We start from the raw sequence: 27,713 nt of genomic DNA, 5'->3' as shown, positions 1-27,713 counted from the left end.
TGAGAGACTCCTTTAGGTGGTCAACAATCCTGTTGTTTAGCTCAGCCGCATTTGCATAAAAATGTTAATGATTTACAGCACTAATTGACTCCATTTCACATGGCTATGTGAAGCAACGTTCCGGAGGAAGCGATGGATGGGGGCACCATGTTTAAATGACGGCGCATTGATGTTCTGGATGGTTGTGAGCCAAATTCAGGGATATGGGACTGGCCCAGATAGGCAACCTGGCTGGCAAGAAGTTGGGTTGAAGGCCCTTTCTCTGTGCTGTAAAACTCTCTGGACAAATGAAGATTTTGCCTCCTGGATTTATCTTATAGATTTTGGGCAGCTGATCGTGAAAATCACCTTAAAATTTTTCTATCACCTATCGGTTTTTTAGATATAATCTATTTTTGTGATTTCCTGTCATATTTTGATTCTGCTTCGAGCATACAAAACCATGAAGTGTGTCATTGAAAATTCATTTTCTGCGTTCGCACTCGGACGTCTTCCCTGTTGATCTTGGTGTCATCAGTGACGAACACAGTGAGAGGTTTCACCAGGACTTTGCGACCATGAAAAAGCGGGACAGGGCAACTGGAATCCATCAACGCCGGCCGACTATTGTTGGACACTGAGATGAGAGGCATCAGATGTTCAGTCCAAATGAAAATCAGCGGCAAAACATTTTTTTGGTTGTTTGAACTAACGCAATGTGTCAGCATTATTATGCGATTAATTTAATGTTTCTCTAACTTTCTATGTGATACAACAAATCTGAAATTATCATTGTGTTCAGGTTGAAGTTGTCTGTCACAATTCCCAGTTTTGATACGCAATAATAATTTTTTTCAGGAAGTAAACCTTTTGAAAAGATTTGTTGTCCGGTGATAATTGACATTCTGATTTTCCATTGTTCTCAAGTTACTGCTTCACTCACTGAAGAAGCAATGGCACACTGAGGATCAGAAATTAATTACAGAGCAGACAGAGGGTGGATGCTGGCTCACCACCAGTCCCAGACCCCTTACTTACTACTACGTACTCCAACTGGAACCTTAGCATTGGCAGGAAGTCGACACTTGGGCATCCACAAGAAACGTGCTTGGAGCTTTGCTTGTCCTCACGGGGCAAACACGGAGAGCGAGACATCCTGTGGACAATAAATGGAATCTTGTTCTGAAGTCAGCATCATCATTCGGATATTCTGGGCCGATGGGAACTTCAGAAGCCTGAAGTCCAGCACCTCTAGGGTGCTGTATCAGTCTCACTCCGCGCCTTGTTTCCCTTTGCTCCTATTGTCCATCCCACATGCCCAACAAGCCCCTATTGACACCGATCGCTAGGTATATTGGATATTTGTGCGAAGGTGTACTGTGTTGGGTATACTGTGTGTCCGTGTGTGTGCACTCCGCTCCAGAGATACGTGGCTTTGTTCGGTTGTTCATGTATATGTACAATAAGATGTCAATAAACTTAAATTATATTTCTGTATGTCACCATGGTAATTTATAACAAGGAGACCATTCAGCCCATAGATATATATATGTACTGTGAATTCTTATCATTAATTTTCCTCTTCTCAACCCTCTATGAAAGGAGCTAAAGCAGCTGAGCTGGCAGGTGTGAGCACCCTCCAACCAGATGGTATGAACGTCGATTTCTCCGGTTTCCGTTTAAACCACCCACATCCCTGTCTTCGTCACCCTGACTCCTTTCCTCTAGTTCTCTCTCTCTCCTTTCTCTTCCCTTTTCCCTCAGTCTCCTTTCACCGAGCCGAAATCAATTCTCACCGTTCCTCTGATCGTATCCAATTACCGCCTGTTGTCGGTCTGGGCTCCTCCCCCCGGCCAGGTTTCGTCTCTCTCTGTCTTTATTGAAGCCTGCCTGCCTGCTTTCTGCTTTTACCTTGAAGAAGGGCTCAGGCCTGTAACCTCGTTACTTCCTATGGATCCTGCGAGACCCGCTGGGTTCCTCCAGCATTTCTGTGTGATTTTACTTACTTCATTCACAGCATCTGCAGAGATGGGTCCTTCTGATTTGAGTTGCTGACCTCTGAAAATATATTTGCTGGACTTTTGAAAAGGCGATCTCTTTTAGATGGAAGATTCAGAGATGGACTGACTAGGCAGATGTAAGCAACACAACACAGGAAGCCAACGGGCTAATGCTCTATCTCTGTTTTGCTTCTCTTTCTTTGGCTGTAAGGAGTGCCAGGAAATGCTAATGATGCATCTTTGTCTGCCTTAAAGGAAATTTTGTATAACATTAGATTTCTCTTTTATTACATGACAATAAAATAATCTTCAATCTTGAACCTAGTCCTCTTTCCTGATGGCAGCGGCGAGAACAGAGCGTGTGCTGGGTGGTTTGATGATGCAGCTGCTCTCGGACGGCAGCCTTCCCTATAGATGTTCTCGATGGTGGGGAAGGTTTTGCATGTGATGTCCTGGACTACGTCCTCTACCTTTAGCAGGGCTTTATGCTCTGAGGTATTGATGCCCCCATACCAGGCAGTCTAAATTCTTTCCCTCCAGACATTCATTCAGGTCTTTATCGAATCCACCGTTTGTAGAGACACCTTCCTCAACTGGGAAGTCTGGAAGCTAGGAGACCAAGGGTTGCCATTTGAGAATGAGATCATGAGGATTTTTTAAAAAATCATAATTCTCCATCATCGACACCCGTGGAAACGTGCTCATTGAATATTCAATGCTAAGATTAATGGATTTTTGGTCTCTGAGTGAAATGAACATGGCTCACATCCAGTATGTTAATTTTGAAAGGATGCAAAGCAGAATGGATCATTCCAGCTTTGACTATTGTGGATCATAGCCCTGAATAAGGAACCATGCAGATGCACGTATTCAACTATTCACTTCCACAGCCTCTTCGATCAAGTTGACAGAATCCCAAGGTACATTCTATCTGTGTGTCTGAATTGTGCGATCTTGATGGACACAGCCAGCTGTACTGTACCTTGGACGTGTAATTCCGAGAGGGACCATAAAGGATGAGGAGCATTAACAGCATTTGGAGCAAAACAAAACAATCAATAGTTAATTAATGTTATCTGTGGAAGCTCAGATCGTTCTTCAGTACAATGTCATTTTAATGCTTTGGCATTGCAGTAAAAACCTTTCACAGCAAGGAAACGGAAGGATGACGTGCCAACAGGAGCAGGAGAATCACTGGAACAGGAGGAGGCCATTCCATCCATAATGGCAATGCCAACTCCTACATACTGAAATTTCATCAATTCCATTACCCAGCAATGAAAACCATTCAACAGTTTCAAATTTAAAATAAATGTAGGTGCACAGGCCCTTTCGGCCCTCCAGTCTGTGCTGCCCAATTACACCCAATTGACCTACAGTGCCTGGTACACTTTGAACAGTGGGAAGAAAGTGGAGCCCCCGGAGGAAGCCCACGCAGACACGGGCAGAACGTGCGAACACCTTGCAGACAGTCCAGGATTCGAAGCCCGGATGCGGGCGCTGTAACTGTTGTACTAACCGCTGCACTAATTGAGCCGCCCTTATCTGAGTCTGCTCAGAAAACCTGATTAATTCTGTTTCCAGCTCCTCAACGTGCATGGGCTGAGATCCCGTCTGTTGTGTGAGCGGTAATCTACATCCTCTTGATCTTAGTGCATTTCCTTACTGCAGACTGGGAAAGCGCTTCACTGAGCATCTTCGCTCTGTCCACATCAGTGACGGGGGCCTCCCAGTGGCCGACTCCTTCAATTCCGTGCTCCACTCCCATGCTGACATGTCTGCCCATCACCTCATGTACTATCCCATCAAGAGCACCCGTAAACTGGAGGAACAACACCTGATTTTTCTGTCTGGGCACTCTCCAACCGAATGCTATTAACCTACTCTCTGTTCTCCCTCCCTTCCCCGTCTTCTTTCTCCCAGCTCTCCATCCCCTTCCCCCTCCATTCACAGAGCCACCCCCCTCTACCTGTTCGCTGCTTTGCCCTCCTTCCCTTATCCACCTATTACCTCCTACCTGTGGGACCACGCTCCCCCCACTCCACCCCCTTCCATATGCCTACATGTTGCTCAGATCTCGATGAAGGGCTCAAGCCCGAAAAGTTGATTCTGTAACTTTATCTTTGCTACATAAAGGACCTTGTTTGACCTGTTGAGTTTCTCCAGCTTAGTGTTTTCACTTTTATTGCATTTCCTAGTGAGGGTTAAAGGCGGTTGTTTCAGACGATTGGGTGAACGAGCTAAGATCTATTTTGGAGTTTTGATGAATGAGGAGTGACTTCAGTGAAAAATATGTCTTGACGGAGCTTGGCAGGGCAGATATCAAGATGTTTCCTGGTGGCTGAGTCTCGATCAAGGAGAGATGGTCCGGTGCGATCATTTAAAGCTGAGGTGCGTGGGAACCTCTTCTCCCAGAAGGTGATGAATCCAAGGAATTGTCTGCTCCATGGATTATGGAAGCTGGATCATTGGGAGTGTTCAAAGGTAAAGGACGGGTATCTGGCAGAGGAGGAGAAGGCTGGGATAGGTCAGCTATGATCAAAATGAATGGTGGTGGGGTGGACAAGGGACTGTGCACCATCCTCTTGCTCCCATGTTCTCATGTGCACCAAGTTCCCCTGCAATGTGTTCCCACCATGATCCCACAGTGCCAGGCTGTAATGGCACGAGATTTTAATTTGTCTGGAGCTTCACTCTTGGGGATATTAGGAGGTGCACAACAGGTGTGTAAAGGCATCAGAATGGAAATATTATTCTCTGGCAAAGCCATAAACAATGGGGATAGATTTAGGCCATTCGGCCCATCAAATCTACTCAGCTCTTCAATTGATGGCCGATGTACTTTTCCTCTCAAACCCATTCTCCTGCCTTCTCCCCGTAACCTTTGACACCCTTACTGATCAGGCACTCTCCAAACCCCAGCACATCTTTCCTTAGATGTGAGGCAAGTGAAGGGAATGTAGATGCTGTTGAACCAGAAAATATCTCTGGGTGTCAATCAAAGATTTAAAAAAAGTGTTCCCCTGGAGCCTGTGGAGTTTGTAAGTGCTTACCAGGAACGTGTCGGTATCTCTGAGTTTTGCCATTATTTTGCTGACTGTGGTTCTGGTAGGTTCAACAGAGTTTATTATCTGCTTTGCTCTTTGGACATTTCTCTTTATAGCCTCCCTGGGACTGGGAACATGATGATGTTTTCCATTCAAATAAATACAATTCCTCAGGAGCTGTTTTTGGATCCTAGTCTTCGCTCTCTAACCTTCGAATTGACACTGACTTTGAGAACAACTAATCACGGGATCCAACTCAATTCCGGGATCTGTAATGAGTTTGGAATTCACGGCCTTCCTCTCCTTCACCAACTGTGCAAGATTGAATTTTTAATGGGAATTCCTCCACATCCAATTTCACATCTGAACAGTTAAACATTTCAGAGAAAATGACCTCAAGAATGGTCTTCAGTTACGCTTCATAGAATGCACTTTGGTTCTGCTGTCAAGCTGATAATCAATGATTCTAACCTTTTAGGCTTCAACGTAAAATAAAACCCATTGCTTTTTTATTCCCCAAGCCAGCAGGATTTGGTCTAGCTTGTCTTCTTTCTTCTTTTCTTTGGCTTGGCTTCGCGGACGAAGATTTATGGAGGGGGTAAAAAGTCCACGTCAGCTGCAGGCTCGTTTGTGGCTGACAAGTCCGATGCGGGACAGGCAGACACGGTTGCAGCGGCTGCAGGGGAAAATTGGTTGGTTGGGGTTGGGTGTTGGGTTTTTCCTCCTTTGCCTTTTGTCAGTGAGGTGGGCTCTGCGGTCTTCTTCAAAGGAGGTTGCTGCCCGCCAAACTGTGAGGCGCCAAGATGCACGGTTTGAGGCGTTATCAGCCCACTGGCGGTGGTCAATGTGGCAGGCACCAAGAGATTTCTTTAGGCAGTCCTTGTACCTTTTCTTTGGTGCACCTCTGTCACGGTGGCCAGTGGAGAGCTCGCCATATAACACGATCTTGGGAAGGCGATGGTCCTCCATTCTGGAGACGTGACCCATCCAGCGCAGCTGGATCTTCAGCAGCGTGGACTCGATGCTGTCGACCTCTGCCATCTCGAGTACTTATTCTCATGTTAAATTACCTCTCAAACTAATCGCCTTTGCCTTCAGCTTTTTAATTGAAGGGGGACACGGTTTTCACTTTTTGTAAGTGTTCAATTTCTTTTCCTTTCGATATTGGATACATCCTCTCCCTTAAGAAGTCCCTTGGATTCAAAAATTACCTTTGCGGAGGATCGGTTTGACTTCTGAAACCCTGGGCAAACTTCTACAGATGTGTCGTGGAACGGGTGCTGACTGGCTGCGGTACAAGGGTGGTGGGGGTGGGGGGGGGGCAACAATACTTCTGAGCATAAAGCCCTGCAAAAGATAGTGGACACAAACCAGGACACCACAGCCAAAATCCTCCTCTACATCGAGAACGTTGACAGGTCAGAGAGCAGCAGCGATCATCAACGATCCACGCGCTCTGTTCTCGCTGCTGCCATCAGGAAAGTGGTGTCGGTCCCACAAGACTCGCACCACCAGGTTCAGGAACAGCTGCTCCCCCTCCACCATCAGACTCCTCAACGACAAACTCAATCAGGGACTCATTTAAGGATTTTTGCTTGACACATTATTTAATCCTGAACCTTTATTTTCTGTATTTGCACAGTTTGTTTGAATTGCCTTTGTGTTTACATTTCTCTCTTTTGTATACGTATCTTTTGTCGATTATAGTATTTTTTTTGCACGACCTATAAGTAGAAATTCTGCCTGGCCCACAGGAAAAGGAATCTCAGGGTTGTCATGTATGTACTATGACAATAAATCTGAACTGTGACCTTTGACTTTCATTTCACTCTGATTTTGTGGTTCTGAGGCTAGTACTGAGATGAATGTCTGAGCTGCAGACCATTCCTCGGAAGGGACAATGGGTTCTTGACTGCTCGGTCGGGGGAATCGTATGGCTCCTTCAATATATGAGTATTCCAAAGACCAAAAAAGTTTTTAATTTTATTCATCACAAAATATCGAGTGCAATGAGAGGGTTCTTCTGCGAGCAGACTCACAGGTTATTTCCAACATTCATACAGTCGTGTAAAGTGTCAGATTGCAATGGAAAGGAAGATCGATTGGCACCAATAAAGGGCAGCATGGGAGCACTATTGAGGAGTTCATTCAGAAGCCTGATGGTTGCAGGGAAGTAACCATCTTTAAGCCCGTTGATGCATGCTTTCACACTCTTGGGCCTTGTCCCCGATGGGAGGAGGGAGAAGAGTGTGTCCTGGGTGTGATGGGTCTTCAGTGTGTCGGCTACCTTTCCTGGGCAAGGGGAGATGTAGATGGAGGGGAGGGGAGGTTTGTGTGATGTTTTGAGCTGCATTCTCCACCTTCTGTAGCTTCCTCTGAGCAGAGCAGCTCCTGTCCCACACGGTGATGCAGCCGGCAAGTCTGTTGGTGATGGTGCACCTGTCAAAGTTGTAGGCCGATGGGACGATATGCTGAACTTCATTAGTCTTGTTTTAATATTTTATTTGTAATTGTTAAATCATGTAACATCAATTATAATATATTCATATAAGCCTCCTTTGAAGAAGACCGCAGAGCCCACCTCACTGACAAAAGGCAAAGGAGGAAAAACCCAACACCCAACCCCAACCAACCAATTTTCCCTTGCAACCGCTGCAATCGTGTCTGCCTGTCCCGCATCGGACTGGTCAGCCACAAACGAGCCTGCAGCTGACGTGGACTTTTTTACCCCCTCCATAAATCTTCGTCCGCGAAGCCAAGCCAAAGAATATAGCAAGTATATAATTGAAATAAATGAAAAAAAACATCCTCTCCACTATCACCCACCCTCCTTCCACTTCAACCCACTAAGAAGGAAGAAAAGAGACCGTCACTTATAATTATTTAGCTGTGGAAACCGAGACACCCACCGGAGCGGATTGAAAGATTAAATCTTGAAACCAAAAATTTTTAGGTTTGGCTCCATATTTTAACCAAAAAAAAAGATATTTATCCCTCAACTTCTACGTGATCTTTTATACTTCATTAGTCTTCTAAGAAAGTCGCGACAATGGTGTCGCATCGATGTCCTTGTCTCAGGGCCAGGTCATTGGACATTAAGAGAGAGGTTGCTGAAGAATGCAATATTGAAGAAGCCTCGCCCACAGCTATACTTATTGAGGTGTTTGGGGAGATTTGATTAATCACTAATGACTCTCAAAAATTTCTACTCGTGTACCATGGAGGGCATTCTGACTGGTTGCATTTTTGGAGGTGCAATGTTTATGACGCCAGCGCCGTCATAAACATTGGTCATTTCTGATCTCCACTAACATATTTAATTCTGACATTGAGTGGGTTATGGCTGCAGTCACTTCTGGATGGAGTGAAAGAAACTTTACCAACCCCAGACTTGGGATGAGAAGGAGTTCATCAAGCTGTCAAATTAATCATTCATTCAGCCCACAGTCGAAATCTCAAAGTATTGGTCACGTAACAGTGATGTCGAGAGCTTTCATGCGGAAGAATTGTAGATGTTTACATCTCTTCATATTGTCTGCCTTTCTCAATGTAATAACTCCAGAGCTTAAGAAAGTGAAAGGGGTTGTAAATTCATGCACATTGTCCATAAATCTGCCAACAATCACATTTTGTCTTTGATTAATTTGACCTTTTATTTTACGATACCAGAAATCACATCCACTAGGGCATTACAAATCTCATCTGCTAAATCTTCAAGTTCTTCGTGATTGAATGAAATGATTCTGATTCACTCCATGAATAACTGCTTATCGGTGACCATCTGCGAGGTTCATCCTTCCAGCCTCTCTTGCTGTGAAGCTAACTAATGGCTTTTCGATCGATTCCAGGCTGGCCTTGTGGAACAGAAAGGACATCCACCTTTACAGAAGAATGACTAAATGAGATCAAATGCACTTCAACCAGTGGTGTTAAAGGGTTTGAAGTCATGAGCCTTTGGTCTCATTTTTCATTACTTGGGAACGGACAAGATGGGTGCGCTCTCATACACTGGAAGCATGAGGCTGTTTGTATATCATGTCAAATGTGATGTGATGTTGGATATCCTTTACTGTACTTACTGTAAGGGGCATTGGGCAATGCTAATGGCAGCTCTGCCTTCTGGAAGGTAAAACAAAATTTTATTTAAAGCAGTAAAACCCCTGGTATCCGACACCTTTGGAAATGACTGGATAAAGTCAAATTTCCGGTTGGATGAGATTGCGTGTTGTGTGATTTGCGAACTAATGCCGAGGCTTGCCAATTTCAAAATTCAATAGCTTTTACCTCTTTATTATCCACAATATTTTTCCTGGTTGCTTGAGGCTACCAGTTGCTCGAATCCGGATAACAGGGGTTTTACTGTGTTACAATTTTTGTATTATTACCACGACAATAAAAGGAACCTTGTATCTAAAGGACTGTAGCCTGTGGACCAACAGTCTTCTCCGTGGGGAGGCTGTAGGGACTCAATGAGCAGCATCCATGGAGTGGAAGAGTCAGTTAACGATTTGGGTCAGGACCTTTTATCCAGACTCAAGGAGGGGCTCTGATCTGAAACATTGACTCATCATTTCTACCCATGGATGCTGAGTGATCCTGAGTCCCTCCAGCAGCTCAAGATTCCAGTGTCAACCCTTTTTCCTGTGATGTCCCAGGTTGTGTTCACAACCTTTTGTAGAGCTTTCACATACTAAGCAACGAGGTTCTCAATGAAAAACCTAGTCCTGAAGAAGCAGAGTGCATTAAATGGCTAAACACCAGAAAGTAGGAGGAAGTGTAGACCATTCGGCCCATAAAGCCTGACCTGGCATTCATTCTGGTCAGGGCAGGAAGATTCAGAGACCATGAGAACCTGACAATTGTTGGAGATCGCCAGTAGCAGACAAACAGTTGTTGTCCATCCACACCAGAAAAGCCATGGTTCTTCATCAGAGCCAAGAAAATTATGGTTAGCGTGATGTTTTTACTGCGCCCACAGTCAGGTCCAGGGTTCAAATCCCAGGCTGCCCGTTAGGAGTTTGCAAGTTCTCTTTGTGTCTGCATGGATTTTCCCTGGGGGCTACGGTTTCCTGCCATTGTTCAAAAGGGTTGGGGGTGTTGATTAATATGGCATAAATTGGGTGGCACGGACTCTTGGGCCAAAATGACCTATTACCATACTGTATGCCTAAATGTAAAAAATTTACTAATGGTTATGAACCAGGATATTCCTCTTTGCAGCATCCAAACTCTGGAAAACCATCCATGCCAGGTGGAGAATGACCTTCATCCCAAGGTCCACACTGATCATCAACCACTAATTTAATCTGATCCTTCGTTTATAGTCCATAAGACTATAAGACACAGGAGAAGAAATGGACTATTCAACCCATTGAGTCTGCCCCACCCTTTAATCATCTGATCCATTTTCCCACTCGGTTCCACTGCCCGGCCTTTTCCCCATATCCTTAACCTTTGATGCCCTGGCTCGTCAAGAATTTCTCCCTTAAACATCCCATTTATTTTCCCCACTTTCTCATCAACTCCCTCCAGGCAGGTCATCAAGATAACAATCTCTCCCTGATTATTGACTTCAGGAGAGGGGGCAGAGTCCAGACCCCTGTCCATGTTAATGGCGCTGAAGTCAAATGAGTTGATAGCATCATGTTCTTAGGAATAACCAGCTCCTGTCTTTAAGGGCCCTCCCCACCCACCACACACTAGAGACAATTTACCATGCCCAATTATCCTTCCAACCTGCAAGTCTGAGACATAGGAGGAGACTGGAACACCAGGGATCATTGCGAGCAGACACAGGGAAAACTTGCAGACTCCACACAGACAGTACTGGAAGGTCAGGAGTGAACTCGGCTCTATGGCACAGTGGTATGACCTACTGTGCCACTCTGCCATCTGGCAAGTCGCCTCTCCATCAACTCCAAGGAAGCTGGTGTCTCAATGAAGCAATCACTGATCGATGAAACATCAGGATGGGAGGGAAGAGAAGAGAACGTGTCCGGGCTGTGATGGGTCCTTCAGTATGACAGCTGCCTTTCTTGCAAATGGAGTCTGTGGGGGGGTGGGGGAGGGTTTGCGTGATGCTCTGAGCTGCATTCAGCACCTTCTGCAGCTTCCAATCTGGAACAGAGCAGCTCCCGTCCCTCACTGATGCATCCAACATGTTTGTTATTGATGGTGCCCCTGTCAACATTTTTGCGAGATTAGAGGGAACATGCCAAACTGAAGTCGTGGCATTGGTGCACTTTTTTGACTGCCTTGTCCCAGGTCAGGTCATTGAATTAGAATTAGAATTTATTGTTATGAACATGTCACAAAGTGAGGCGGTGTCTATTGTTCATTCAGGAATCTGATGGGGGAGGGAAAGAAGCTGTCCTCGTGCCACTGGGTGCTCATCTTCGGGCTCCTTGCAGAGGGAAGAGGGCATGGCCTAGGTGGTGGAGGATCCTTGAGGATAGAAGCTGGCTATTGGAGATGGTTATTCCTAAAAACTTGAAGCTGTCGACTCCTTCGCCTTCAGTGCCATTAACACGGGCAGCAGTGGGGACTCTACCCCCTCTCCTGGTCATCCAGCTCATGTTGACAGAGAGGTTGTAATCTTGGCACCGTGCCACCAGTCTTTCACTCTCCTTCCTGTACTCTGTCTCCTCGCTATTTGATACCCGCCCACCACTGTGGTGCTGTCAGAGAATTTGAAGATACAGCAGGAACAGAATTAAGCTGTGCAGACGTGGGTGTAGAGGGAGCATAAATTCCATGGGGGGATGACAAAGCAGATTTTCTGCGCTGGAAAAGTCACAAACAAGAGGACCTGGTTCAAAACAAGGGGCTCCTCATCTGAGAGTTTCCTTCTCCCAGAGGCTAGTGAATCTCTACCCCCTCCCCCTTCCACCTCACGCCCCCAGGCCTGTGGGGGCAAGATCATTGGGTATAATTATAATATAATAAATATAATTAAGGTGGAACCAGCTAAATATTTGATCAAACGATGGTGAATGGGGACGTGGCAGCACAGTTGAGACAAGCGTAGATCGACCATGATCCAATTGAATGGTGGGGCAGGATTGAAGGGGCAGAATGGCCTCTTCCTCCTCCTATTTTCTTTTGTTCTTGTATATTCTTGGGTTCTTGTGACGGTGTGTGTTTACACTCAATTAGCCTACATCCCCCAGTATGCTTTGGGCGAAATCTAATCCCCGGGGGAAAACCCACACAGACACGGGGAGAACGTGCAAACTCCTTACAGACAGCACGGATTGGAACCCCGGTCCTGATTGCTGGTGCTGTAAAGGCACTGTGCTAACCGTCCATGCTGCCCACCCCAGCCCCGCGGGAAACTGCGCATGATTGACCCCTTTTTGCAGAGTGTTAATAAAGAGGGAAATGAGCTTATTTCTGTTATCTGCCTCCATAGATACATCACCTGGGCTTGGTTTCATTTTCTAATTGCCTTGAATTGTTCCATTCAATCTTTCCAGCCAAACAGATTGTTTTGATGCTGAGCGAGAACTTCATCTATGTCACAAATGGAAATTGCGCTTATTGGCTTCTAATAAAGTTTATGTGCCAAACATCATTTGATAGATTGCTGTTACTTTTCACACCTGAACGGTGATGTTTCCATACGAGGATTTGTATCCAACCTGATCCATGGGGATACAATCAGGGTTTTTTTAAAATATATCTTTTATTTAACTGTTTTAATTCCAATAAAATTCTCATCTCCATGTACTTTCCCACAACGCTGACTGAGTGCTTTGTGATGTGTTCGTTTTAATTATGGCGAAGGCCAGAATCACCACTGTTCCGTTGCTGAGACAAGCCAAGTTCTGAACAGCGATGTAGTACGGTTAGTCGACCTGGCGCCTCACAGCTCTGCTGAGCCAGGTTCAAACGAGACCACTGGTGCGGTCTGCGTGGAACTCTCTCCAAGACCGCGCTGGGTTCCTCCCACAAAGATGTGCTTGGCCGCCACAGGTTAATGATTGTGCAGGTGGACAGTGGAACTGATGGGGATGGTGGGAGAACAGTTCACACTGAAACCTCGTGGGTGAATTGGACGGTTTTGTGAATATCAATGGTCCAAAAGAGCTAAGAGAAAGTTTATTTGTCATCCAACTATACCAGTACAACCCGATAAAATGGCGTTCTCCGGTCCTTGGTGCAGAACAATGCAAAACAAACATACAGACATAACACACATACATTCAAATAATGTATATAGACAGTACACATAATACTGCATTAAAATAATATTATTAATAAATAGTAGTTATACTGAATTGTTTTAGCAGTCATACAGCGGTCTCGGTGCCTGTGTCCACAGGTTTATTGTCTGTTCAGAAGTCTGTTGGTGGAGAGGAAGAAGCTGTTTTTGTAACGTTGAGTTAAAATACAAAAATGCTGGAGAAGCTCAGATCAAACAAACCGTGTCCTTTATGTAGCAAAGGTAGAGATACAGAAACGACGTTTCGGGCTGGAGCCCTTAATCAAAGCCTGGCATTACTGGAAATACTCAGCAGGTCAGGCAGCGTTTGTGAACCGTGGAGATGAAATATCATCCACGGGAAACCTAAACTCTGTTCTTCTCTCTCCACAGATGCTGCCTGACCTGCTGAGCATCTCGTGCATTACCCGTTTTTATTTCAGACTTCCAGCATCTGCGGAGTACTGTTCCAAAGTTCATCATGTCTTTTGTGACTAAGACATTGCTGATATGGAAACAGGCCCTTCGGCCCAACTTGACCATGCTGACTAAGTTATGTATCTAAGCTAGTTCCATAGATACATACTGTAGAACATTACAACAGAGCACTGGCCCTTCAGCCCTCGATGTTTTGCCGATCTATAAATTTCTTCCAAAAATATACTAAACACTTCCTACCCCATAACCCTCAATTTTACTTCCATCAGGGTACCTGTCTCTCTTAAATACCCCTCATGTTTCATTCTCCACCACCACCCCTGGAAATGCATTCCAGGTACTCGCATCTCTCTGTGTAAAATAAATCTACCCCTGATGTCTCCCCTTAGCGTCGCTCCCTTCATTTCATCCAGATGTCCTCTGGTGTTTGCTACTCCCACCATCTGAGCAGTCACTGACCCTCTAAAGGACCTTTCCAGACGTGTTTTAGCCATAACAATTATCCCAAACTCTGTCCCCTCCTCTACTCACTCGTTCCAAGCACCCACCGCCCTCTGTGTGATGAAGGTGCCCCTTGGGTCCCCTTTAAATCTCTGCCCTCCTTTAACCTGGGGAAAGAATGGTGACTATCGCTTGTGATTGGGTGAGCTGCACATTTATTTTTGGATGAGGGAACAGGGATGTTTTTGTGCATGAGGTCAAGGTAAACATGTTTTTCTTAAATTCTGCTGAATTTCAGGCTTTGAAGGGTTAACAAAACTAAAACTATCGTAAGGAATGGAACACCGAAAACTCCTCATCAAAGTCCAGTGGTTAAAACACCCAGGCTATTTACAACGAACCTCCCTTTCAGTTGAAATCTGCCATTAGGGTTTTACATGAGGATTTGCCTTCCACGATGTCAAAATATTTACATTTTATTCCACAAATGTTTTCCACCATCTCGAATATTTTTAGACTGCAAAAATAATTTTGTGAGTCAGATGCTCAAAGTGGGTCCTTATTTAACATCGGGATAATAAGCCAGTCTGTACCTCAAACATTAAAGAGTTTTATTTGGGCTGTAATGTTCCCAATGGCTTGAAATGTAAAAGTGGAACCCTCTCAGTTGGTCGCATCTGATGGCCTGACACCAGAGGCATTTCAAAGGAATGTTGGCTGAGGACTACCTGTTCCATGGAGGCAGAACATTACACCAGAGATTATTTTCCAGAGGACTCCAAAACCCAGCAGCAGTAGATATTCACCAAGACAAATGGTTACTTAAACAAAAGTTGCTTTCAATTACCTTTAAACATGAAAACAGAATCACACTTTAACTTATCTCTATTGACTTACTTAACCTAACTTAACCCCCTTCTAATTCTATGCACACGTGTGTGTAAGTTCAGAAAAGTTATTTGATTCACAGTCAAATCTCCCTTCTCACTCTTCCAAGTTCACTGGTTGCAGGCTATTCTTATACTGTGCACAGGATTTAACATTTATAAAGTTCACCAGGCTTTGGTGCTTGAAAGGTAAATGGTTACCGCTCAGGAAGATTCTTGCTGGTTTTCAGAGAGATATTTGTTATTCCAGGACATCCAGAACTGATGTACTTCCATCAGTCACCTCAATGTCTTGCTGACAAAACTTGCCCTTTCAGGGTTCTCCCGATGATAGCCTTTTTCTTTCAGGTCCCCACAGAGTTCCTTTTTGTTTCTCTTATTCCAAGTGAAACGTTAGACAGCCAATCCTCTCCTCTTGCATGAACCACAAGGGCTTTGACCAGGCCATCTTCCAAAAAGGGCTTTCCATATGCTTGCCAGCTTGTCCTGTTCCAGTCCCATCTGCTCTGCTGCCTGTAACACTGCACAAGTGATCTGTGTGTGTGTGTGTGTGTGTGTGTGTGTGTGTGTGTGTGTGTGTGTGTGTCTCTGAGAGAAAGCCTGTTTGACTCTCTCTGCTTGCAAAACCACATGACCCTCTTCGAACAGCAAATTCTCTTCCAGACAATCTGTGGCTCCGACAAGATCTTTCATCTGTTGCCTTTTGTAAACAACAATCCATTAGTGAAGTCTCTTGATCACTCTTCAAAGCTCTTGCAAAACCCCTGAGGCCCCAATATGTCTAGCATGGGGCAGAGCTCAAGTATTTCAAATAAGATCTGTTTTAAAGTGTTTGTATGTGACCTACTCTAACAAACCTTTCCCAATTTATCTCCCAAAAATATATTTATATACTGTCATATCAGTCATGAGATTTATATTTATTTATCTATCATTTAATATTTACTCTCTCTCTTTTTGCCTTGCATTTATTCTATTGACATTGGTGTATCTCGTATTCCTGTGTGGCTTCAGTAAGTAAGGGTTCAAGTTCATTTATCATCTGACTGCATAAATACAACCCGATAAATCAGTTTACTTAGGTCCTCGATGTAAAGCAGGCATATAGAAATCCAACACTCTCATACTCATGAAACAATATTTATTAATTTAGGTCAGTCATTCTCAAAGTGGGGGGGGGGATTCCCCCCTGGGAAGATCCGGGGGGGGTGAGGCAAAAGGAGGCGCCCGAATGTTTCTGGCAAACTCAACCCATAACGCTCATTGTGCGCTATTCAGCAGGTGAGGAGGGGGTGGGGGTTACTGCCCAGGAAGGTGCAGGCCGGGTCAGTGACTGCTCAGATGGTGGCCAACCGCCCAGGGCAGCAAACGACACCCAGGACGGTGACTGCAGAATGAAATATGGCCACAGCAAACAAAAAAGAAGTTGCAGGCAACATAGTGTGAACACTGTGATAACAGCATGGTTACCCTTTCATATTGCTAAATAAATTAGCTTACTCAGAGTTTTATTTGTGAAACACATACACTTGTTTATAGTGTTAGATTAGGTTTAAATTTGCAATAGACCTTAATGACAAGGAAGAGGTGGGTGTTTCTTGTATGCTTGTGTGTGTGTGTGTCTGTGCCCACTGATTTAGATGAAATACTTGCCCTGTCGATATATTGTGTTTAATGTCTGATTGTGTGTCTGTGTTTTCCACTGAGAACCGGAGAACGCGGTTTCATTGGGTTGTACTTTACAACAATAAATTTGACTTGAGAAATAGAGCCCATACAGACAAACCGTACATGTTCACAGTACATATATACAAATATTAAAATAAATAGGTATTATTGTAAAATAAATAGTTGTCATGAGGTTTTGTATGAGCAGTTCATCAATCGTTCAGCATTCTCACTGCCCGTGGGAAGAAGCTGTTCCTCAACCTGGTGGTTCTGGCTCTGATCCTCCTGGATCTCTTCCCCGACGGGAGCAGCTGGAACTCTGAGATGAGATGAGAGTTTATTGTCATAAGTACAATGTACAGACATTGAAATTCTTCCTTGCTTCAGCCTCAGATATCTAAGATCCGCCGACAACAACAGAACAAATTGAATTACTGCAATATGCCGAGACTTTAAAAAAAATGAAAGGATGAATAAATAAATATTCACAGTTGCAGTTAGTGCAAAAAATGGGGATGTTCTAGTCGTGCAGTCAGATCTTTTAGTCGTTTATGGTTAGGGTAGAATGGGGAGGTTCAAGAGAATTGTTGGAATAAACCTGTTCTTGAACATGGAAGCTCAGGTTTCTGCACCTTCTCCCCAAACGTAGCAGTGAGAAGGGTCCAGGTTAAGATCCTGCTTCAAGGGATTGCTATTATATAAAGCTATGAGATGGGTAGGACAGGCAGGTAGGAGATTGGTGGATCCAGTTGGGGAGGGGATGATGGGCAAATGGAACCAGGTGAGGGGAGTGGAGGAGAGAGGTTAATAAAGGGGGAAGAAAGCTCCTTGGAAGGGGGAGTGTGTGTGCGGGAGGAGAACCACGGGTATGAATTCCTAGAATTAGCTATTTAAATGTTCATACCATTGGTTTGGAAGCAGCCTTTTGGCTTCGAATGGCATAGAACCAAAAGCTCAAGGTGCTTTGCAAACCCATCTCTTAGTCTGTACATACAGAATAAGCCACATCACGAGTACTGAATACAGTAGACGAAGTTGGAGAAGCTGATCATGAATATTTAACCTCGGCTGGAAGGGCTGTTTAGGCGCTTGGATGGGGTAGGGAATAGGGAGGGAGGAGGTCTAGGGACAGGTAGTTCCACCTGCTACAGTTACAGGGAAAAGTGGTAGGGGATGGAGAGAGCTGCCTGTATAGGAACTAGAGAGTCATGAAGATAGTGTCTACTGATTCAAACAGAAAGGGTCAGGAGAGGGGAAGATGCGATACAATCTTTTTAGAGATGACTGAAAAGGCGTTGGATAATATGTTGGATGTGGAGACTGGGGGAGAGCAAAGTGAACACAAAGGAAACTTGGTGGGTCTTTTGGACAGTGGGAATGTCCAGCAGCAGAGGGGCTCAGTGTTAGAATAAAAGGACCATCCTTTAGAACACAAGAGATTTCTTCAACTGCTGGGGGGGATGGGGGGGTGGGATCTGGAATTTGTTGCTACAGTTGGCCTATGAAGGCCTTCTCTGGCTAGATTGAAAGCGGAAGTTGGCAAGTTCTTGGTCTGTAAGGGGTCAAAGGTTACGGGAGAAAGCAGGAGAATGACGTTGAAAAGTACATCAGCCACGGGTTGAACAGCAGAACAGACTCAATGGGCAGAATGGCCAAATTCTCCTCTGACATCTTATGGTCTCATGGCCTTTCCCAAAGTCAGATCTTCACAAAAGTAATAAATTACTCTATCTTGCATAGTAGAATAATTCCCATATAACAATGTCTAGCACAGAATACAGCTGCTAAGTTTGAATCTGTGCATCCAAAGAGCATTGAATTGTTAATATCAGTAAGATTGATTTTGTCAAGATCATTAGTACAGCGGGGAGACAAGTCAGGTACAACAATCGGGCCGTTCGGCTTTACCGCGAGATGTGCTGCACTTGAACGAGCAGCTTAATCATGGTGCCATCAGATTTCACCGATACGTCTACGGCAAGGTCAGTGAGTCTACGTTACATGGTTTTTTTCTCTATTAATGAGGATTCATTAGAGCAGAACTTCTGTCACAACAAATGAGCTTCCTCAATTTGTCAATTAATTTTTGAACTTTCTTTAAAACAAGAACTGGGAGAACTGACAAACTAAGTCAGAGTTAACAAATTATGCATTAGAAGCTGGTGTATTCTAAATTAATCATTATCGATTTTAAAAGTTTCTGCTCTTGGAATAATTAAAAGTTCTCAGCCCCACCAGTGCACCCAGTAATTCTCTTCGATATTTGTAATGACAAAATCAGCGGCTACAGAAAGCCAACAAAATCGGAATCGTACCTTATATAGGAAACCTCACCAATGTTTCATCAAGGTGGGAGGAAAATGTAGGCAGGCGCCTGAATAAAATGGTTGGGGGAGGGGCAGGGGGGGAAGGTGCTCAGTAATAGGTGGATAGGGGAGGGAGGGGGACAGCAGCAAACAGGGAGAGGGGGGATGACTCTGCGAATGGACGAGAGCTGGAGGAAAGGAGACAGGGGGATGGGGAAGAGAGGTAGAACGGGGAGTGGGCCATCCGGTCGGAGAGTTCCCGGACAGACTACAGGCCCCTGCAGTTTAAGGGTGGCCTTGGATTGGCAGCGTGTGAGGCCATGGATGGACATGTCGGCCTCATTATCATTATCAGAATCAGAATTTATTGTCATGAACAAGTGTCACAAAATTCATTGTTTTGCGGCAACGTCACAAGGGCAAAATGACTACAAATTATTATTTTTGAATTAGTGTGAAGAGAAAGTGAAGTCATGTCTGTGGGTCATTGTCCGGTCAGAAATCTGATGGCGGAGGGGAATAAACTGTTTTTGTACCGTTGGGTGTTCGTCTTCAAGCCCCTGGACCTCCTTCCCGATGGTAGCAGAGTGAAGAGGGCCTGGTAGTGAGGGTCCTTGAGGATAGAGGCTGCTTTCTAGAGACACCGCCTCTTGTAGATGTCCTCCATGGAGTGAAGACTGATGCCCGTGATGTCGCTGGCTGAGTTCACATCTCTATAGCTTTTTCCTGACCTGTGCATTGGGACCTACATACCAGATAGTGATGCAACTGGTCCAAATGCTCTCCATGGTCCACCTGTAGAAATTTGCTAGATTCTTTGGTGATGTACCGAATCTCAAACTGCTCATTCCCTAGAGGTCGATAAGCTGTCCTCACTGGGACTCCATACCCCTCTCTGTCATTAGATCCTCGACTTCCTGAAGGAAAGACCACAGAGTGTCCAGGTCAGTAGCAGGACGTTGAGTACCATCACACTGAGTACTGGCACAGCTCAGGGCTGTGAGCTCAGGCCGCTCCTGTTCATGCTACTGACCCTCGATTGCATCACCAGATCCAGCTCCAACAGTGTCATCAAGTTTCCAGATGACCCGACAGTCGTCGACCTCGTCAGCAACAACGAGGAGTCGCGCTACAGAGAAGAGGTGGAAAATCTCGTGAAATGGTGCAAAAGGAACAACCTGAGTCTCAACGTGGACAAGTCAAAGGAGATGATCGTGGATTCAGGAGGACCAGGAATGACCACCCTTCATAACAGATCACCCACTCTGTAGCGGAGAGAGTAGAGAGAGCCAGGTTCCTTGGAGCTCACTTAACTAGTGACCTAGCGCGGACACTCAACATCTCCTCACTTGTCAGGAAGAGGCAACAGTGACTGCACTTCCTGAGAAGACTGAAGCAGGCAAGGCTACCAACCACCATGATCTCAACCTTCTATAGGAGTGCCCTGGCTGGCCGCATCACAGTGAAGTACAGTTACTGCAGAGAAATAGATCAGAGTTCAATCCAAATACCACAAGAGTGGCAAAGAAGATCACTGGGGTCTCCCTCACCTCCTCCCCCCCATTGACATGATCCAAGAGGGCACACAAAATCATTGAGGACCCCTTCCACCCTGCACACAGCATCTTTCAGCTGTTCCCATCAGGGAAGAGATACCGGAGGATCAGAGCCAGCACCTCCAGGCTGAGGAACAGTGAGAATGCTGAGTGAAGGAACTGCTCAGACTGACCATCCAAGACTCGCATATGTACAAAACTATATTGTAGAGCACGTCGAAAGAACCAGAGACTTGTTATTCCAAACCAAGGCTTTTATTAACTAGAAGACTGGAGCATATCACAAGTAGGTCGACCAGTCCAGAATGATCTGGGTCTGGCTAGGAGCAATCCTTTAAGACCTGCCAGTAGGTGTGGCTACGCTCTTAGCTAATCACAGTCATCCTACACGACCATCTGTACATATACACATGGGTGATAGAATCTGTACTATCACATTTATGTATTTATTTGTATAGATAAAATACTTGTCCTGCATATGTTATGTGACTGTGTTATGTCTGGTTATGTGTCTGAATATTTTGTACTGAGGACTGGAGAACACTGTTTCATCGGGTTGTACAATCAGATGACAATAAACTTGACGACTTTAATTATAGCCTCTGGTGAGCCTTCTTCAAGAATGCATTGAAATGAAGGCCCCGGGATATTTCTTCTGAGAGGAATTTGGAATACAGTAGGAGAAGGAGTGGGATGTTACGCCGTTCAAGCCTGCCCTCCAGTTAATATGATCCTGACTCACCTATGATAAAAGTATTATGGAATCATCCAGCACAGAAACAGGCCCACAGACCCAACTTGTTTAGTGCAGTGGAGGTTTCCTAAGGCTATTTTCACATGCAGTCACACAACTCAAAAGCAGGACTGTGGACCACTTGGTGCCTTGAGGCTGTTCCACCATAAAAATAAATGAAAATTATAGTTTAGTGGAGTCATGGAGAGCTGTTTTAGCATCTTCCTGCATGCTCACTGCCCGTGGGAAGAAGCTGTTCTCCAACCTGGTGGGGCTGGCTCTGATCCTCCTGGATCTCTTTCCCAACGAGAGCAGCTGAAAGATGCTGTGTGCGGGGTGGAAGGGGTATAGACGACTTTTTCCAATCTCTCGTATTTCCCGATTTCAAAACATGTCATCTTCACAGAAATGTAAGCGCCGATATTCCCAATGACCTTCTTATTAATCCAATAAATCAAACTCTGTAGATGCAGCTGTAAGTAGCTTTAATTCGTTGATAAAACATTTTGCATAACTTCGCATTGAGATTTTCATACAATGAGAAACAAAGCAAGCTGTAAAATAATAACAATATTCTACTTTAAACAGATAAACCACAATTAAAGATGATTAAAATGAAATAAGACGATTAAGGTAGATTCAAAGAAAAGTGTCTCGAGAGCTTACATCTCTGTCATGGTTCTTCGAAGAAAGAAAACAAGGTCCCCGTACGTCCAGATACATGATATCAAAGTAACTATGGTAACACTACAAACAATACCTCTGGTTAAAGGGATAGACCCAAAATTACTACAATTCCAAAACACAAGGTTTTAACCTTTACCCTCTTCAGACAACGATCCCAATAGATCACGTCGATGGGGGGAGAAAAGGAGACTATGTTGGATATCATATTCAATGCAGTCATGTGGGCTGAAGGGCCTGTACTTGTGCTGCACTTTTCTATATTTAATGGAGTCTCCCCAATGCCTTACATAACCTCACTCTCTCTATTAGGCTTATAAATAAATATTTTCTTTGTTGTTACTGAGGAGTGTCTACTATGTAATGGATTTGTGTTAATAGTAATATTTAGGGTAAGGTTAAACTGTATGTCTTATAAATATGTCTTAAGTAATGTAGTGGGTTTGGTACACACACCCATACAATACATTCAGAAGTGAGGCCATCTTTCAGAGTCGTGATGTCTACAAGCCAGAGGAAAGAAGGTCACATGGTTTCCAATAAACTGTTGCAAACAGCTATTAAAGGTTCCACTCATGTGATTTCAAAGAATTGGAACTGACCTCAATGATGATGTAAAAGGTCACATGATTTGGAGAAATATATTGACAAATTCAGACATTTTGAATCAGAAGGCTGCAGGTTGGTACACACAGGAGTAAAACAATAATCTCTAGAGAGAGAGAGAGAGAGAGAGAGAGAGAGGGAGAGGGAGATGGAGATACTGGTCTGTGCTATATCACAATAGCCAGAACCACAGTGTTAGACCCTTATAAAGCAAGAGATTGAATTACAGGAGCCGGAATAGGAAAAGGAGAGTCCCTGTGGGATACACCCGTGTTAGACCCTTGTGAAACAAAGGATTGAATTACAGTAACCAGAATAGGTGTTGTTATGTGACTCCTAGCAAAAGGGGGCAACAGAAATGTGGATCTCAAAAGGGAGGCCACTTCTCGACTGCTCTTTTATGAGAATAAAAGGGTGGACATTGTGAAAAAAACTCCAGAACTCTTAAGAAGCTAAGAAGGGGTTGAAGATCACCAGTGTGAGAATTTAAGAAGAAATCTCTCCCTGGGAAAAGAGCTCAACAAGATTCGTGAGTTTGAACAGTCTGAAGCAGTGTTAACAAACATTTCATAACTGCTTTAAACAACAATTTAAAAGAACTTGATGTTTCATAATCACTTCTGAACTAAAATTTAACAGACCTTCAAGTTTAAAATACTGGGCCTTAAAATTAACTTTTCAGACTCAAGGTTAAACTGAAATAGTTTGGACTTTAATACACACATACAATTACACTCGCGCATAGTGGGGTTTAAGCTAAGAGTTAAGTAAGTTTAGAGTTGAGTGAGAACTTCTTTCTGATTAATAGTTTAATAAAAACTATTATTTTGGATCTACCACTGTTTGGTGAATCTTCCATTGCTGTTACAGTATTAGTACTAACAGGGTTCGGTTAGTTCGTAACAACTAGAATCCCTGAGAAGACCGAGGACCCTGAGATATCTGTCACTGAAGGGGATGTAATAACATCATTCAAGAGGGTGAACCCTCGCAAGGCATCAGGCCCTGACGACGTAACTGGCAGGGTACCGAAAATCTGTGCCAGCCAACTAGCCGGAATGTTCATGGACATTTTCAACCTCTCATTGTGGCAAGCAGAGGTTCCGAACTGCTTCAAAAGGGCATCAATCAGCCCGGTTCCCAAGAAGAGTAGCGTGGATTGCCTCAATGACTACTGCCCAGTAACACCAATGTCTACTGTAATGAAATACTTTCAGGGGCTGCTCATGGCCAGAATTAACATGTACCTATCATAAACGCTCCACAGAAGACACAATATCGCTGGCTCTCCACTCAGCTCTGGATCACCTCTGGAAAACAGCAACTCATACATACGGCCTGCTCTTCATCAACTACAGCTTGGCCTTCAACACCATTATTCCCTCAGTGCTGGTCAAAAAGCTCCAAACTCTGGGCCTCTGAACCCCCCCCCCTCGAACTGGATCCTTGATTTCCTCATCGGACGACCATAGTCAGTACGAATTGGAAACAGCGTCTCCTCCTCACTGATCATCAACACAGGCGCACCCCAAGGATGCGTGCTGAGCCCACTGCTCTACTCGTTATACACTGTGTGGCTCAGCCAAAGTACACTTTGTATACTTTACTCTCTTTCCTGCTACCATCAGATTCCTGAATAATCAACGAACAAAAGACACGGCCTTACTTTTCATGCACTATTCTTATAATTTTTTTTAACGCTGTCAGATGGTTATAATGTGAATGTTTGCACTAATGATGCTACGGCAAAACACTGAATTTCGTGACTTGTTCATGGCAATAAATTCTGAATCTGATTCTGAAATAGAAGCATTTGGCTGTAAAGAACCTTTGGTCTGTTCAGATTTCAGATTTCGGATTTATTGCCAGAGGACGTACATAACATCACATACAAACCTAAAACTTTTTCCCTGTGGGCTAGGCAGAATTACAACTTATTGGTTGTGCAAATGACATCTGTGCACAACGTACACTGTAAACGGATAGCAAATGTGAACAAACTGACTGTGCAATACAGAGAGAAGAAAAAAAATAAAGTGCGCACAAGTAAGAGTCCTTAAATGAGCCCCTGATTGAGTTTGTCCTTGAGGAGTCTGATGGTGGAGGGGTAACTACTGTTCCTGAACCTGGTAGTGCGAGTCTTGTGGCCCCGATACCTCTCTCCTGACGGCAGCAGTGAGAACAGAGCGTGTGCTAGGTGGTGTGGATCCTTGATGATTGCTGCTGCTCTTTGACGGCAGCGTTCCCTGTCTATGTTCTCGCTGATGGGGAGGGTTTTGTCTGTCCTGGGCTGTGCTAGCTTACTGCAATAGCTTGAAGCAATATCGATCCCTCCCTTTAAGCACCTAATTTCAGTCACCAGACTAACATATCTATGCCGAGTTCAGATAATCTTCAGCTAATGTGAACAGTTTTCAAATTATCTCTCACTAAGGTATGAGTTCAGATTAATGTGTTTTTCTTGCAGGGAATTTGCCTGCCTTCTTTCAACATCGATCTTGTCCTGCCAGAAATTAAAACCTTTGCCCCTGGGCTCCAGACTGCAACAAACACAGTGTCACTTGGATTATAGCAAGCTCTGTGGGAGTGCCCTCCACAGCTGTATGATCCCAGCTGTCACAAAGGAAAGATGGTACACTTGATTAGAAAATGAAACTCATTCACATCTCTCTGGGGTGAAGTGAGATTTAAATAGATGGTTTGCTTTAGCTGTTTGTATACTTTACTCTCAGTGTCGGGGGAAGTCAGCCATTCAGGACTCAAACATGTCAATACCTGAATGCAGTGCCCTTCAATGCAAAAGTGAAATCCAAGATCAGAGCATCTAATCTCTGCCACTCATTTTTTCCCCAGGGTTGGACAAACTGAGGTCGTTTCCTTCTGGAGTATCAGATGCTGAGGGGAGAGTTTATCATGAGAGACATTGACAGGGAGCAAATCCAGAGAGAAAAAAAATCTTGAGGTCTGCAGCAAATGATACCTAGACTTCAGGTCATCTCAGCAAGTACACCTATCACCAACTTGGGACTGTGCACATGTGGGTTTCCTCCAGGGGCTCCACTTTCTGACCATGTTCCAAAGTCGAAGGGTATAGTAGGTTAATTGGCCACTGGGTATATTTGAGTGACATGGTCTTATGAGCTGGGTGGGGCCTGTTAACCATTTTGTATCTCTAAATTAAAATCAAACATAAAATGTCAGGGCAGAATCCATAAGCTGAATAGCCTATTTTTGCACCTTATGTCTGTTAATTTAAAAAAAACTTTATTCATAACATTTGCATAGTTAATACAATTGATTACTACAGGACAAGAGGGCACAACTTCAGGATTGAAGGGATCCCGTTTAAAACAGAGATGCGGAGGAATTTTTTCAGCCAGAGGGTGGTGAACCTCTGGAATTTGCTACCACAGAAGACTGTGGAGGCCAGATCGTTGGGTGTATTTAAGGCAGAGATTGATAGGTATCCGAATACTCAGGGTATCAAAGGTTATGGTGAGAAGGCCGGGGAGTGGGACTGAGTGGGAGAATGGATCATGATGGAATGGTAGAGCAGACTTGATGGGCTGAATGGCCTTCAACCCTAACCCTAACCCTAACCCTATGTTAGGATAGTGTGTGGTGACTTAGAGATAGGTGACCCCACCTCACCACCAACCCCCTCTCCCCCCCCCCCACTCCAAGAGTCCACTGCTGTTGGCCTTCTTGGAGATGTTTGTGAAGTGCAGTTGGAATCATCTAGGAAAGTAACCTTGGCATTTTGAAGGTACAATGATGCAACATAGAGATATTCATTATTCAAGGTACTATTGAAATAGCAGATCATTCTCCCCCTTTGGACTCCCCTAAACCTGCCTCTGTGTTACTTGATCAAGTGATTTACCAAGGGAGTAAAACCACAGAAATGCAGGAGGAACTCAGCAGGTCTCACAACGTCCAAAGGAGGTAAAGACACGGAACCAAAGTTTTGGACCTGAGCCCTTCTTCAAGTTATGAGCCAATAGCAGGGAGCCATCTGAATTAAAAGGCTGTGGAAAAGGAAAGAAAGGGCAGGGGGATGAGCATAGACCAATAGATAAAAGGTGTTTATTGAAAGGTTGAGTAATGGACCGAGTAGATGTGGAAAGGTCGTTTCCCACGGTGGGAAAGTCTAAGACAAGAGGGTACAACTTCAGATTGAAGGGTGTCCACATGGAGGAATTTCTTCAGCTGGAAGCAGGCGAATCTGTGGAATTTGTCACCACAGGCAGTTGTGGAGGCCAGATCATTGGGTGTATTTATAAGGCAGAGGTTCTTGGTTTACCAAGGAATCAAACGTTTTGGGGAGAAGGCCGGGCAGTGGGGCTGAGTGGGAAAATGGATCAGCTCACGATTGAATGGCGGGGAAGACTCGATGGGGTGAATGGCCTATTTCTGATCCTGTGTCTAATGGACATGGTCTCAATTGGATATGGATAGGAAAACAAGAGAGAGGAAAGATAGGAATTGATGGGAAAGGGGAAAGAGAGTGAGAGAGAGAGAGAGAGAGAGAGAAGAAAACTCCCTATTTACCAAGGAAACTTTAAAAAAGCACTTTAATAGCAAATGGTTTCTGGTGATAATTCCCCTCCTGGGACCAGTAGTTTGAGGCGATGCAGATGTAAATGCCTTTAATTCTGTCCTTTATGTGAGACAGCAAATTGCAGAGATGAGACACAAGTTAATCTCCAAAGTTAAATCTTGGCCACAGATAAAATTAATATTCCTAATGACCTTCTCTTTGGAAGAATTAAACTACAATTACATTGGTAGTAAAATAGCTATTGTAGAAGTGTTATTATCAAAATCAGTTGTTACTGACACCTTTACAAATGTTGTTTTCAGTCCAACTTGTGGTCTGGAATCAAGACTCAAGAGAAGTAACAGAGAGTTCTGTCAGAATCACTGAGTGCCCGTGGATTCACCTCCAGCCCTCCCACAGCCTCTGCAGCCGCACAGACCCCTGTTCGATTCATCGTCAACCCGAGCTCCAGATCCGAACCTCCAGTACGATCAGGGAGCTTTCAATGCCTGAGGCTATTTGGGAGCCTTTTAGCACCCTCTCGAATCCTCATTCTGATACCTGATTCCCACGAGCCGTTCTCCAGCAGCCCGCAGCCTGTGTGGGTCATTCAAGCGCAAATTGT

General features: G+C 44.4%; 1 long non-coding RNA gene across 3 annotated transcripts in view; it reads left to right on the top strand.

Moving 5' to 3' along the window:
* LOC138762979 (uncharacterized) overlaps window positions 1-25,696 on the top strand; it is a 51,792-nt gene extending 26,096 nt beyond the window's left edge. For 2 of the 3 annotated variants that reach the window (XR_011357280.1, XR_011357279.1), the window contains exon 3: window positions 25,402-25,696. This is a non-coding gene — a long non-coding RNA (uncharacterized lncRNA). Of the gene's footprint in view, window positions 1-8,874; window positions 8,954-25,401 lie in introns of those variants that run through there. The other variant, XR_011357281.1, reaches the window with a different exon arrangement.
* Window positions 25,697-27,713: the final 2,017 nt, after the last annotated feature.

This window comes from Narcine bancroftii, chromosome 5, assembly GCF_036971445.1.
Source record: "Narcine bancroftii isolate sNarBan1 chromosome 5, sNarBan1.hap1, whole genome shotgun sequence".
In the NCBI taxonomy this organism is placed as follows: Eukaryota; Metazoa; Chordata; class Chondrichthyes; order Torpediniformes; family Narcinidae; genus Narcine; species Narcine bancroftii.
The sequence above is the reverse complement of the archived record's forward strand: the minus strand, read 5'-3'. Positions and strand labels throughout refer to the sequence as shown.